This window comes from Urocitellus parryii, chromosome 2 (assembly GCF_045843805.1).
Source record: "Urocitellus parryii isolate mUroPar1 chromosome 2, mUroPar1.hap1, whole genome shotgun sequence".
In the NCBI taxonomy this organism is placed as follows: domain Eukaryota; kingdom Metazoa; phylum Chordata; class Mammalia; order Rodentia; family Sciuridae; genus Urocitellus; species Urocitellus parryii.
Genome location: NC_135532.1, coordinates 94362951 through 94374410, shown reverse-complemented (window position 1 = coordinate 94374410; position 11460 = coordinate 94362951). Strand labels below are relative to the sequence as shown.

The 11460-nt window shown below is 42.6% G+C and overlaps 2 pseudogenes; one reads left to right on the top strand and one right to left on the bottom strand.

The window, feature by feature from the left end:
- Nucleotides 1-2971: 2971 nt before the first annotated feature.
- Nucleotides 2972-3406, bottom strand: LOC113179369 (IQ domain-containing protein F5 pseudogene; annotated as a pseudogene).
- Nucleotides 3407-5236: 1830 nt separating this feature from the next.
- LOC113179370 (10 kDa heat shock protein, mitochondrial pseudogene) lies at nt 5237-10220 on the top strand (annotated as a pseudogene).
- The last annotated feature ends 1240 nt before the right edge of the window (nt 10221-11460 follow it).

Below are 11460 nucleotides of genomic sequence, written 5' to 3'. Positions count from 1 at the left end.
GGTCTAATGCAGGAGACTAGTCTAAAACAAAACCTTACTGAAACCTCGTTTAACAGCTAGATTGAGGGGTTAAAAAATCCTTAGTACCTAGTTTCTCTCTACTATCCCTTGGCTCTACTTTCCTCTGTTGGTTCCATTCTCAGCAAGATTTTTCTATGTAGAGGCCAGAGCTCTGGTTCTGTAATCCTTGCAGTTGGCAAACCCAGTAATTCCAAACCAGCACCAGAATTGACTTTCATTGGCCTGGCCTAGGTCAGGTGGTCATCCCTGAAGCCATCAGGTGACCACATTTATAAAATATGCTGTCCAAAGACTCCTAAAGCCCAAGAAGTAGAATCAGGAATCAATAAATGGGACTGTATCTAACTAAAAAAGCTTCTTCCCAGCAAAGAAAACAATCAAAAACATGAAGGAGAGCCTACAAAATGGGAGAAAATCTTTGCCACCTGTATTTCAGATAGAGCATTAATCACCAGGATATATAAAGAACTCAAAAAACTTATTACCAAAAAAAAAACCACATAAAACCCAATCAATAAATGGGCAAAGGAACTGAACAGACACTTCACAGTAGAATAAATACGAATGGTCAAAAAATGTATGAAAAAAATGTTCAACATGTCTAACAATTAGAGAAATGCAAATTAAAATTACACTGAGGAGTCTGGGGTTGTGCCTCAGTGGTAGAGCACTTGCCTAGCATGTGTGAGGCATTGGGCTCTATTCTCAGCACTAAATAAATAAATGGCCAACAACAACTAATAAAATATTTTTTAAAAAAACTACACTGAGATTTTATCTCACACCAGTCAGAATGGCAGTTGTCAAGAATACAAAAAACAACAAATGTTGGTGAGGATGTGGGGAAATGGGTACACATATGCATTGCTGGTGGGACTGCAAATTGCTGCAACCACTCTGGGAAAGCAGTATGGAGATTCCTCAAAAACTAGGAATGGAACCACCATTTGACTCAGTGATTCCACTCCTCATTTTATACCCAAAGGACTTAAAATCAGCATACAGTGAGGCAGCCACATCAATGTTCACAGCAGCTCAATTCACAATAGCTAAGCCATGGAACCCACCTAGGTGCCCTTCAATAGATGGATAAAGAAAATGTGGAATATACACACAATGGCATATTAGTCAGCCATAAAAAAGAATGACTTTATGACTTTTGCTGGCGAATGGATGGATCTGGAGACTATTGTGCAAAGGCTGAACGTTCTCTGTGATATGCAGGTGCTAACATTCAACAAGGGGCAAGGGAGGAATAGAAGTTCAGGGGAGTAGATAAAGGGGAATGAAGGGAATGAAGGGGGATGGGCATAGGAAAGACAATGGAATGAATCTGACATAATTTTCCCATGTTCATATATGAATACACCACAGTGAATCCCAACATCATGTACATCTACAAGAATGGGATTCCAATTAGAAAAAGTATGTAAAATATGTCAAAATACACTCTACTGTCATGAATATCTAAAAAGAACAAAGAAGAAATGTGCATGGAGGGAGGCAAAGACCGAGAAAAAAATACTGAGGAACATAAAGAGGGAATTATAGGGAAATATCACATTACAAGGTATAAGCAGACAGACAGACACACAAACACAGACACACAAACACACACAAACAAACACACAGATCCGTGTATGGTCAGTGAACCATTAGAGAAGACACAGAAGCAGCTCAACAAACAGTTTATTGCACTTGCATATCCTATGGAGAGAGTCACTGTGTATCCAAAATGTTTCAGGAAGAGGAGGAACTCCAGGTTTTGTGAGATGGCAGCAAATGGAGTGAGGAGAAAGCTCAGGGCCTGTTCTGGTTGGTGTTTCCATGAAAAGACAAGTCCGGCTGAGCCAACAGCTTAGGACTGGCTAGTCAGAAGAGACAGAACCATTCAACGTTTGGCCCTCTGCCTGGTCCTGGCCCTGTTAGGGAACAGACAGATGAGGAAGGTAAGAATATAAAGTTAAGAGAATAATTCTATAAAATAGGCCCACTCTTCTATAAAATAATCCTATAAAATGGGCCCACGTGCTTTCTTTTTTCCAGAAACAATTTACTTGCAGCCCTGCCTGGCCTCGGTGGACATGATATGTGACATTCCTCAGCAAACTACCTGTTCACTGCAGGAGAAATGCAGGCCCTCAAAAAATGTTGATAAGAGGAACCCAAGTTACCCTGAAGGAGACTTTTGTTACCAGATCCTGAAACTCTGGGAGGTACGGATAGTTCCTCCTAACCATAAAATCTATGAGAATGTGTGGTTAAGAATCCAATTAGAACCGGTCAGCCTGGGCCAAGGTGATTTAGAGTTGACCTGACAGTCTGATGTCACCCTACAGTCAGTCAAAAGTCAAGAGGTGGACCTGGGTGTGATTCTGTGGAAACTTCTTTGGGGACACCGTAGGGTTGCAGGTGGCAAGTGCAAAGTTCTGAGATGGGGCACACTTGGGATCTTCTGCTTGGGGTGTTTGATGGATAGCAGAGCATTGGAGGAGGATGTCGGCAGAGGGTGCAGTGGTTCGAACCAGAACATGCCAGGTCACATGGACCACAGGGAGGGCTTTTGAAACTTATTCTAAACTGAGTGGGAAGGTATTGGAGGATGAAGGGCAAAAGATGGCAGAGACCCCCACACTGTACAACTATAGGGGTGTCATTCGCATAGACCACAGTGAAGGAGTCTCCCTGGAGCTGGTCTCCTTGGCCACCCTGCAACCCCAACCCTCCCACCTATGGCAGACCTTGCTGATGGATCTCAGGCCCTGCTTCTCCAGCTTGGGCTCTCACCCCCTTATGACTCCAGCACTCCAGACACACCCTGCTGATTCCCCCAAGTAACCATGTAAGATGCTTTGTACCTTCCATTGTTTTCCTGGCCCTTTGCTGAGATGCAGACCTCCAGGAGCTTGTCTAACAAATATCTACTGACGCATATTTGGAGCAGACCTGGTCAGTTCTTTATTGGGAAGGGGATGGAATCGGTGATCCGACAAATCTGCGATCCCAGAAAAATGTCAATCTGAAGTTTTAGCTCATTTTCTGTGATCTCGTAATTTCCCCGGAAAAAGCCACGGGTGTGGCAACTATGCCAGCGCCAGCTGATCTGGATAACCCGGACAGCATTGAGCACACGACAATATCGCAGTCTGATGAGCCACATTCGAACACAGGCCTGCAGCTTGACACAGGCCCAGAGTTGCCGTGTATTCAACTCCAGCATCGTCCGCCGTCTCCTCTCCAGCAGCTTGGCCAGTATCTTCCTCCACCAGCACTGAATGATCCAAACTCTCAGGGCAGCATGTAGCAACGTGCGTCGCACCAGGGTGCCCCGCCACCAAGCCTGGATCTTTGTGGCTGCTAGTGTAGAGTCAGAAGGTTCCTTCATTTTGTGAGGGAGTGGGAGATACAAAGTAAAGAAATGACACTTAGGACATGTTCCCCAACAACCTCAAGCCAAGAATGTGCCAGGAAGGGCTTCTGATCCTCTGTCAATCAACAATCTCCTCTTCCTCTGAAATTAATGAGCACTGGACAGCAATACCTGGGCATAGAAATTCAAGCAAGTGTCCTCCTCTGCCTGCCTCTCTCTACCATGTCAGTTAATGCACATATACATTCATCTTGACCTCTGAGGCTCAAAATAGCCATCTATAGAATGGGGGTTCCCCTGCCCTTTGTTACATCACCTGGTTTGCCTTGGTCCTGGAGCAAGAACCTTATGATCCACAGGATCCACTTGAGCCTGACCATCTACCTGGGCCTGTCACCTCCCCTTCATACCCTCTCTTCCCTGATTTCACTTCAATCCGAAACCTGTTCCTCTTTCTGCTAGTGCCTCATATTAAAAGTTTCCTTGCACTACACAGTTTGGGGTCTCTCTAGTCTATTTCTCACTTTCATTTCTTTTGGTTACCAAAAGGCCTTCAGTTAACACACATACACACACACACACACACACACACACACACATACACTCACATGTGCTCATGCATACACTCCCACACAACTCCAGGTTTCTCCTCCCCACAACCAAGTCAGCTTGCCACAGTCATTGGCCTTTCTCAGGTTGCTAAAGCAACTGGAAAAGAAGACTCAATTCCTATTCATTCCAGCTTTGGATAATGGGGCAACTCTTTGCATTCACCCGGACATTTTGGGTTTCTGATGTTTGTTCTGAGTAATACATAAGAGTACCACCTTCCACTCCCAAATATATCCTAGGTGGATAAATTCCATGATCATCTTCTGCAATGAGCTTCAAAACGATAAACACCACTTCTGGGTGACATGGGTTAGAGATGTGGAAGGTCAGAAGTCACCTCAGTTATTGAAGTCTAAACCACCTACCTCTGGTGTTATTTCCTCTGCCTCTGCCTCTGCCTCTTCCTTTTTCTGTGGTGAGATCTGCTCAACATTTACAATTACGATTTCACAAGGGTTGCCATCCTTCTGTAAACAGTTAAAAGGGAGAGGTGTGGGCAGGCTGTTCTTTGTGTACAATGGGATGTCGATTCTAACACACACTCAATTTCCTCAATATCCCAGTATCCCTAGACAGAAGGCTAGTATCCTGATTAACTGTGGAAATCCACCTTCCCCTCCCTGCAACTTGGGTGAACTGGTTATATCTTACACAAAGTTTATTGCCCATGATTTGGAGATAGATAATTCAAATTCCCTCAGGTCTGTGATTCTCTAAATTGCCCATGGTTAGGGGCTAGATGGTTTCATCACGCTCAAGTCTGCATTCCTTCTGCCACAGTGGAGGAGGGGAGAGAGCATTGATGTCATAAGAGCACCTATGATGCATGTACCGGGGGCTTCCAATAGTTGGGCCCGTTTTAGTGAAAGTGTCTATTCTTTCCTGCAGAGATGCCTAAAATTTGGTTGCAAAGGCATGGCATGGAAATTCTGGTTCATTGACACAAATGTGTACAAAGTTATCATTTTGGTTTGGTTGAAAAAAAATTGAGACAATTTAAATATCCATCAATAAGGAATTCAAAACATGGATTTCAGTTAAGTCATACAATGGAAAAAAAATGAAGCAAAAGAGTTTGTGACAAAATAGTTAATAGGTGCTTTACAAGAGGAGATTCACAAATGGCTCAGAAGCACATGAAAAGATGCCCACCACTGTTAGTTATGAGATAACTGAAAGTGAAATCAAATGAGGTTCCCCTAGACATCCTAGAGAATAGGTAAAATAAGAAACATGGACAGCAACGATCTTGGTGGGGACCCAGAGCAGCAGCAATTCTTCCATCCTTTGGTAGAAGGTATGGAACAGCAGAACCAATGTGCAAAATGTTTGGCAGCTTCTAAAAAAAGTTAAATATGTATTCCCTAAACCATACAGTTCCACTCCTAGGTACTCACAGATTAAAAAATAAAACCATGTGTCTCACTTGACATAAAATAACAACTTTGCTTTGAGGAAATTAGAAAATAGTTTATTCTGAAGCCCAGAGTAGTGGTGCACACCTGTAATCCCAGAGGCTCAGGAGGCTGAGACAGGAGAATCGCAAGTTCAAAGCCAGTCTGAGCAACAGCAAGGCACTAAGCAACTCAGTGAGACCCTGTCTATAAATAAAATACAAAGTAGGGCTAGGGATGTGGCTCAGGAACCCCTGAGTTCAATCCCTGGTACCAAAAAAAAGAAAAGAAAGAAAATGGTTTATTCTGAACTAAATATGAATGACCATGGCCTGGGAACCTAGATTCAAATTATCCAACAACATGCAAACAACAAGCGAAACAAATCGAATTAAAGAACAGTGTGATCCCTCTCTCTATTTGTGTTCATGTGTTATAAAGCCAATAAAGTTATAAAAGTTTAGAATTTATAAACTTTTAAAAAGGGGAGCGTGAGGATTAGGAAGAAACACAGAATAAAAATTGAGCTCTGATTGTCTTTGATGAGGACAGTGGAATTGGGGATGGGGGTCAGGCTCCACTCCCTCATTGTGGCTAAATACCCTATGTCTGGCCTAGCTTCAGAGTGATCATTTTTCAGCCTCCTGGGAGATCAGGATACATGCAGGCCAGAAAACCCCAAGGCCTCGTCCCAGTCTCAAATATCTTTGTTCTGCACCTTTCTCTGCCCTTGATGGCCCCAAGGTCACACTCAGGATTTCAGTGAGTCATGGAGGCCAGTATAGAAGTAGGGCTTCATCTCCGCCTACTGCTGGCCCCTGAAGCCCCACCTGGTGCAGCAAGGTCATTCTGAGCACAAGGGCCTAGGGGATAACCTGAAGCCCTGGTCTCCTCAGAGCAACTGCCCCAGGGGCCACTGAGAAGGTCATGTGGAATGTGCAGGTGAGAATGTGCAAGGCTGGTGTGGGGCTGTAGGGGGAGTGTGGGCAATGGCAGAGGCCTTCAGGCTTGGAGTGTCAGTGTGTAGTTAGTGGGATGATGGTCGTTAAGGTGGAGGACAGGGGAAGTGTTGGGAGGCACACCTAGGACAGAGAAGGTGCAGGAAGCATCTGTTGGATGATGCAACCCCAAATGCCAGGCTTGCAGCTCAGGATTTCTTTCTTCCTTTAGATCATGGCCCAGTGATTTTTTAATATACTGTTTCTTTTCGATACCTTCAAATAGAAAAAACTTTAAACATCTTGACCAGCTTTTCCCATTATCTTTAGCAAAAGGATTCCTCCCAATCGTCATGTCATTATCAGAAGTAGGAGTGTCTCCGTGCTGGATCTTTAACCCATTGCTTTATTTTCAACTCTCTTTTCCCTTTGTTAACAAAGCACAGGTGTGTCTGCTTGCAGCCAAGAAAATCTCTATCGTAATAAACAACTACCAAAAATTCACATACATTTCAATTTCTGTTATGTCTGGACAATGCCACATTGTGTTCTTTTTTTCTTTCCTTTTTTTTTTTTTTTTTTGCTTTCCCACCTAGGACCCCCGCTCCCTGATCATTTCCCCTACCTATTAGTGGATTGATTGAGAATTCCTCAAAATTTTATTCTTTTTATTATTTTAGAAGTTAAGGCAGGATGCTGATTACCTAGCCAGCATCCATTTATCCCATTTTTCTCATCAATGGAACTATAGCTATTTGGAGTCGCATATGCCAAGATTAGGCAGCAGGAGAAAAAATAATAGATGACCTTCCTTAGTCCATTTTGCCACTAGGGATGTCAAGCGACTCTCACTGCCCAATGAGATGTCAACAGAAGACACAGAGTGATCTTCTGGAAAAACTAGGCTTCCTGGGGCCAGGATGACCTTATTGCCCTTAATCTCCAATCCTCTTATTTCCTGAAATATACACAAGATAGCAGGCACTCTGGTAGCCATTTTGAGACTGTAAGAACAACAGTCCCATCCATTCACAAGCATGGGAAAGTTTGGACACTAGGATCACATCAAGGATAAAATGAACTTTCTCATTTTTTTGAGCCACCATTGTGTTGGTATCTATCATAATAACCAAAATATAATTCCTCATGTTAAAATTATGTATTTAATTTTATTTTTACAATAGACGTCAATGTTGATATGTGTATTTTGTATTATGACTTCCTGTTAAATTCTGGAGCAAATCATGGTCTCTCATCTCATCCTGAATCAGGTAAGAACCTTACTCCACTTCTTTTTCCTCCGCTTACTCCTCCAACAGTCTCACATATTGTTAACATCTTAACTATTATTTTTAAATTGATATTGAATTTACAGTAAAATCTTGCTTAGACTAAAGAGTACATTTTTATGACCTCTCTGCTCAGTATGTGCTATGACATTCTCTAATTTGATTCCCATTGCAATATTAAGAGTTAGGTTGGGGGGGGCGCTGAGGTTTTGGCTCAGGGGTGGGAGCACTTGCCTCACATGTGTGAGGTACTGAGTTTGATTCTTTGCACCATATATAAATAAATGAATAAAATAAAGGTCCATCAACAACTAAAAAGAATATTTTTTTTAAAAAAAGAAATATTCTTTATAAAAGACCCAGCTTGGAGTATTTTCTTATAGCAGCATGAATGGACTAAGACATGTTTTCCTTTTGTGTCATTTCCTTCTGAGGTTTTCACTGTTATTTACTGAGCCAGTATATATTTCTGGGCACTATAGAAAACTTTTCATGTTTTTACAGATAAGAAATATGTTCTAGTCAGTTTTTTTGTCACTGTGACCAAAAGGCTTGACAAGTGATTATATAAGGATTCTGGCTGTGGAAATGTACCAGGCAGAGTTCCTCTGATGAGCAAACTCAGGAGGGTAACAGGCGCCCTGTTTTCCACACTTGGACTATTCTGCAGTTTCTCCCTGGAACTAATGAGATGACTAATACATGCTCAATGCCTAGCTGTTATGGTAGTGTCCTTCATGAGGAGGCTCTGTGCTAGAGTCTTATCAGCCTCAGCCTTGATCTCAGAAACTCAGCTTCTGAGAATAAAGGAATTCTCTTAGTCAACACCAATGTGTCACTGCACCTAAACCTGCTCCTATAACAGTAACTTTATGCAATGAGCAATATGTTCTAATGATGCCAATGACCTAATGTAACCTATGGATATAAATAAAGCTGGCAGCTCAGCCAGCAACTCCATTTACTTTGCCCCTGCACCTTGCTTGCTTCTCTTTTTGTTTTTCTTTACACAATTAGAGGAGGAGAAGTTCATTTAGGGGTTCACAGTTTCAGAGGTCTCAGTCCATAGATGGTTGGCTCCATTCCTTGGGGCATGAGGTGAGGTAGAACATCTTGGCAGAAGAGTGTTGTGGAGGAAAGCAGCTCAGGAAATGGCATCAGAAAGCACAGAGAACTGCATTCAACAAGAACAAAATGTATGCCCCAAGGGCATACCTCCAGGACCCACTTCCTCCAACCACACCCTACCTACCTACAACTACGACCCAGTTAATCCCTATCAGGGAATTAATCCACTGATTAGGTTAAGGCTCTCATAACCCAATCATTTCACCTCTAAACTATTTTTACATTGTCTCATACATGAGCTTTTGGAGGACACTTCATATTTAAACCATAAAAAAATGGTACTTCATTTGCCCTTCTACTTGGATAACATTGGGAGGTGTTAATAATTATGTGCTAAAAATCATATTTCTTTGGAAAGTTAAGGTGTTTCTCCTCTCTCTCTCTCTTTGCAACTCTTGTTGCTACTGAGAACATGGGTGTCAATCTGACTTATTCCCGGATGGGAAACTGTTGCTTTCATTTCCTCTCTAAATATTTCATTATTTCATCTTTAGCAGTTGAGATTTTTTGCCAGAACATGTTGAGTTCATCTGTTTTCAGTCATCTTGGTATGGCCGGTCAAGTGTCTTAAACTATGATTCTGAAGAATCTCTTTCAGACTGTTTCATCGATGGTGGGAAATTCTCTCATTGATGCTTTGAGTATTTCTTCCCTCCATTCTCTATACTTTCTTTCTCAGGAGTACATTTTTAAACAACACTGGAACCTCTGGATCTTCCATTTCTGGGGAGAGGGCTGTGAGGAATGGGATGTCAGTTGATGATATTTTGGGGCCTTCCTGGATAAGGGTATCAAGTGGCATCCAGAGCTGCCATGCCTCCCAAGACCAGCCATAGATCCTCCTGGAGACAGGTAGTCTCTTGCCAACTGGATAATTACATAAGTTTCCTTGAGGTTTGGAGTAAATGTTTTACTTGAGTGCATGTTTTACTGATTTGGCTGAGTATTTTCTTCTACAGATAGTATCTCTCTTTTTTAAAAATAAAAAAATGTATTTCTTCTTTTCTTTCTTTTCTTCGCTTTCCTGAACAGTCAATCTAAAAGCTATTAGGCTGGTCAGCTCAGTATAGGTGTACACTGAGGGTAGGGGGAACTCACCAAGGTAGAGGTCATCAAGAATGGTGAGCAACAAATCGGAGTCTGAGCTGCGGCAACTTGAGTCCTGACCAGACAAGCATTTAGAAAGTTTCTTCCACTTTTTGACGGAGTATTGTTCGAAATTGCAGCCCAAACAGTAACCAAAGGAGGCATTATGGCTCCAGAAAAATCTCAAGGAAAAGTATGGCAAGCAACAGTAGTAGCTGTGGGATCAGGCTCTAAACGAAAGGGTAGAGAGATTCAGCCAGTTAGCATGAAGTTTGGAGATAAAGTTCTTCCCCCAGAGTATGGAAGCACCAAAGCAGTTCTAGAAGACAGGGATTGTTTCTTATTTAGAGATGGTGACATTCTTGGAAAGTATATAGACTGAAACAAATCACGGTTGAAATGGCATCCTATGAAGCTGCCCCTTCCACTGAAGCGGTGAAATCTTTCATCATGTAAATAATTTCCATGTGTCTTTTATAATAAACTGATGACAATCTAATAACATCCACTATCTCAAAAATTTAGTTTCCCTGTACTTGTGTAAACATTTCCAAATAAAGAATGTAAATGGGAGGGGGGGGAGGAATGTGAGCAAGGCATTAGCCTAGGAGAAGTGCCCATCAAGGAAACCTGGTAAAAGGAGGATGGGTTCACACGGGTCCAAGTTCATATCCGTATTGCATATCATATCCAGTGGGATGAGCAGGGCATCCTTGGTTTGTAGGAAGTCAGAACTTTATCACTATGAGGAAGATAACCTTACAGAGGGTGTCCTGAATTTCGCTGTCAGCTCAGGTTGATGAAAGGAGCATCTAAACAGATCTACAGAGCAATAAGGGAACTAAGAACCATCAGCTGTGAGGAGTGTAGCTGTGTAGGGGCTGCCTGGTACTGTGTTGGATCCTGGGGGAATAAGGAAGGCATCCATGTGGGTGACGGGCAGCAGCAGCAATGGAAGATTGGTCACAAAAGGGGAAGAGTGATCAAATCAGAAAATTAATTTTGAATAATTGGGAGCCATGACTCTCACTGTCAGAAATAAGAGTTAGAAAAAAAGAAGGATTCCATTTTAGCTAAAGAGTGATGCTCAGCATCCACTTCCCCCTCAACAAATAAGAACCTAAACTGGCAAATAGCTGCATTTCAAGATGAGTGGCTGAGGGAGAGCACTGGAACTCAGCAAGGAAAACACGGGAAACTCAGAAGATATGAAGACCTGGGATGACAACCGAGAGAAGAACAAGGCACACTAGCAACCACAACCCCAGCTCCCTGGCTAGGTGATCCCCCACATCCAGGGAAAGGGTAGATGAAGAATCTTATCCAAGCCCCATCCCCACAGAAACTCTGGCTGTCATTATGGGCTTGAAGTCCACTTAAGGAAGCTACCTGAATTATGCAGGGTGGCTTCGCTTCTGGGAAGGAACCCACATCATCTCTTCACAAACTTCCAGAGCCCAGGCTGTTACAGTGTGTCACCTTTTTCAGAATGGAACCACATACTGCCTTATGAATCTCTGCATATTCACATTCTTAGAATCTCACCAACATTCCCCCACACTGCACAAAAGGCTGCAGTCCCAGGAACCCAACTAGACCCAGAAGCTCAACTGTGACCAGAG